Raw genomic sequence first — 3969 nt, 5'->3', positions numbered from 1 at the left:
ATGCTGAGTGAAGTGAGCAGAACCAATAGAACATTGTACACCAGTAAGAGCAACCTTGCTTAATGATCAACTATGACAGACTTAGCTCTTCTCAGCAATAGTGATGCCAGACAATTATAAAAAAACTCTTGTTTGTTTGCTTTAGGTAATTGGGTTAAGTGACTTGCCCAGGGTCACATAGCTAGTAAGTGTCAAGTGTTTGGTCTGAGGCTGGATTTGAACTCAGGTCCTCCTGACTTCAGGGCTGGTGCTCTATCCACTGTACCACCTAGCTGCCCCTATAGAAACCTTTTGATGGAAAATGGTATCCACATCTAGAGAAAGAACTATGGAGTCTTAATGTAGATTGAAGCATACTGTTTTCTCTTTGTTTTTGTTTTGTTTTGTTTCTCATAGTTTTCCCCTTTTGTTCTGATTCTTCTTTCACAACATGACTAATGTGGAAATATGTTTCATATTATTATACATGTATAACCTATGTCAGATTGTTTGCTCTCTTTGGGCTGGGGGAGTAGAGGAAGGGAGGGAGAAAAATTTGGATATCAGAATCTTATCAAAATAATCAATGTCGAAAACTAAAAAATAAATTAGATTTTAAAAATAATAGGGAAGTATGGAAAAGAAGTGGATTTGGGGACAAAGATAATTTAGTGAGATCTGTGATTCAAATCATAACCCATCCATACCCAATTATCCTTTGCAACTCACTGTGTCCCATACAAAATGAAAGGGAGATTGATTGGTGGGGCTCTGACTCACCAGTCACTGCCATGGAGTACAGATCATGTAGTCCAGTGTGTCCCTGCCACAGCAGAGGTGATATGGGAGTAGATATGATGTGTGCATTGAGGAAGGTTCAGGGGAGGAAGACGGATTTTCCCAGTAGACAGGTGTTTCTATGATGTACACAGTAGAAGGTAGATTATAACTTTCCTGAAGGCAAGGCCACTGCCCTGTAAAAAAATGAGATTGCACAGCTCTAAAAGGGAGTAGATTGGTGGAATGTTAGATGATGGATAAAAAGTAAATATAGTTGTTTTGGAAACCAGCCCCTCCATCATGGGAAGGAAGGAACTTCTCACTTTCTAATAAATTAAGTAGCAAACTACTTGAGGTGTTGAAGCACTTAAAATCAGACCATGGATGTATGAAAGCTGTAACACCCACTTTGGAAACCACCAAATTAGACTAATAAAATAAGCATGACTACCCACAGAGAGCTGGTTTGGAGAATAAAGCGTCCATTTTCTGAAAAACAGAGACACTTTGGTATTTCCCAGGCAGGAATCTATGGTGGTCTATAATATATCACTACCAGGATGATCATGTGATTCTCAGAGTCAGGTCCTTTTAGTGAACAGGGTTAAGTTTGTTGCCAACAATGCACATGATATTGAAGCATATTTTAACACCTGAGTTTGCTACAAATTAGATGAGTCATTAAGGGATTTTCTCACATTTGAAGAATTTATGGATGAAATTCAGAAAATGACCAAGACATCCTAAGGTAGAAAGTTTAATAACACATGGATCCATTCAAGAACTTTTGAAATATTTTGAAATGAATTGAAAAAAGTCTATAAAAACTTACTATATTTCTTGTGAGGAAAAATACCCCAAATAAAGAGGGAAAACCCATGGAGGATCATAAATTAGGATCTATACCTAGTAGAAAACTTAGAGATGATTATGTAAACTTTTAGAAATTCTGGGTGTTTTATTCTGCATTGTTTTTACTGCACTATTTCATTCTGTCTTTTTGACAAAGTTATATGGAAATTAAGCAGATTGACTTTAACAAGAATAAATGATGGCACCATTTGCAAGGTTCAGGAAAAAAAACAAGCAATAATCTACAGACAAATATAGAATGGGTGGCAGATAATATTGGGGGCAGGGGGGGCGGAGGGGTGACTATAACAGTTACTCTCAAATTACTGGAGATTTTTACCAAATGAAAAATTAAAAGGAAAATAATCAGATAGATGGAACTTTCCAGAAAACTCTGGGAGAAGCAGAGGGTAGCAGCTGCAGCTGCCTGAGCTCTGTGCACAAGAACTGGCGCCCACGTCCCTCAATCTTCTCTTTCTTCCAACATCCCAACCAGCTCCTGGGTGGCCGCCTCTCACCCCACCTCAGACAGGAATTTTGACATCAGGCTTACTGCCAGCATTGCTCCCCAGGTATAAAAAATGGTGAAAGAAACCACTTATTATGACGTTTTGCAGGTAAAGGCCAATGCCTCCCAAGAACTAAAATAGATATATAGAAAACTAGCCTTAAAATATCACCCAGTTAAGAATCCAAATGAAGGAGAAAAGTTCAAGCAGATTTCTCAAGCTTGTGAAGTGCTTTCTGATGCAAATAAAAGAGATTTATATAACAATGGTGGAGAACAAGCTATCAAAGAAGGTGGTTCTGATGGTGGCTTTGGTTCTCTAATGGATATCTTTGATGAGTTTTTTGGAGTAGGCAGAAGTATGCAAAGGAAAGAGAGGTAAAAATGTTGTTCATCAGTTGTTGCTGACCTTAGAAGATTTATATAATGGGGCAATGAGAAAACTGGCTTTGCAAAAGAATGTAATTTGTGATAAATGTAAAGGATGGATGGTAAGAGAGGAGCTGTAGAATGCTGTCCCAATTGCAGAGGTACTGGAATGCAAATAAGAATTCATCAGATAGGACCTGGAATGGTTTAACAAACTAAGTTAGTTTGCATGGAATGCCAACATGGGGAAAGAATCAGCCCTAAAGATAGATGTAAAAGCTGTAATGGAAGGGGCATTGTTTGAGAGAAGAAGATTCTGTAGGTTCATCTTGACAAAAGCATGAAAGATGGTCAGAAAATAATATTCCAGGGTGAAGGTGATGAGGAGCCAGGACTTGAGCCAGGTGATAATATCATTGTTTTGGATCAGAAAGACAATGTTATATTTACAGAATGAGGTGAGGACCTTTTCACATGTATGGATATTCAGTTGGTTGAAGCATTGTGTGTCTTTCAGAAACCAATAACAACTCTTGATAATCGAACTGTAGTCATTACTTCTCATCCTGGTCAGATTGTTAAACATGGAGATATCAAATGTATGCTGAATCAAAGTATGGCCATTTATCACCAACCTTATGAGAAAGGAATTCTAATAATTGCATTTAAGGTAAACTTTCCAGAGAATAGCTTTCTTTCATCAGATAAATTGTCTTTGTTGGAAAAATTACTGCCTGAAGGAAAGGAAGTAGAGAAGACTGAAGATATGCATCAGGTAGAACTGGTGGACTTTGACCCATCTCAAGAAAGAAGGGGAAATTACAATGGAGCTTATGAGGAGGATGAGCATAATCCCAGAGGTGAGGTTCAATGTCAAACCTCTTAATAGGGGGGTAGGGGGTTAATGAATACTCTTCATTGTAATGCTGGCTTTTGTATGCAATAGTGGATGAGTGAAGGACTACAATCATTTTAACACACTCACTAGTAGCTACTGTTTTTGTTGTAATATTCAACTATAGTTGTGTTTTCAAAAACTTAATAAAATCAGTAATATAAAATGCTGACTTTGAGATTTCTGATGTTCAGTGTGCAACATAGTTAATTATTTTCTTATGGTAAAGAAGTCCCCAAGCATTTTTTCATGACTTGTACCTTTTCTTTCAATGTGTATTTGCAGTAGCTTAGACTAAGGTTTGATTTTTGATTGACTAAATGAACACAAGCATTTATAATTGTTAAGCTCTGAAATTAAAATTTTGTACTGAATTCACCATCAGAAAAAAAAAAAGAAGGGGCAGCTAGGTGGCACAGTGGATAGAGCACCAGCCCAGAAGTCAGGAGGACCTGAGTTCAAATGTGGCCTCAGACCAAACACTTGACACTTACTAGTTGTGTGACCCTGGGCAAGTCATTTAACCCCAATTGCCTAAAAATTTAAAAAAAAAGTTGCTCAGATAATCAGTAGGGTCATAGTATTG

At 37.6% G+C, this 3969-nt stretch overlaps 1 pseudogene; it reads left to right on the top strand.

Annotated features, from left to right (window-relative positions):
- The first annotated feature begins 2192 nt into the window (after positions 1-2192).
- Positions 2193-3374, top strand: LOC110195528 (dnaJ homolog subfamily A member 1-like; annotated as a pseudogene).
- The last annotated feature ends 595 nt before the right edge of the window (positions 3375-3969 follow it).

Source organism: Phascolarctos cinereus, unplaced genomic scaffold (assembly GCF_003287225.1).
Source record: "Phascolarctos cinereus isolate Bilbo 61053 unplaced genomic scaffold, phaCin_HiC Scaffold_4;HRSCAF=312, whole genome shotgun sequence".
NCBI lineage: Eukaryota > Metazoa > Chordata > Mammalia > Diprotodontia > Phascolarctidae > Phascolarctos > Phascolarctos cinereus.
The sequence above is the reverse complement of the archived record's forward strand: the minus strand, read 5'-3'. Positions and strand labels throughout refer to the sequence as shown.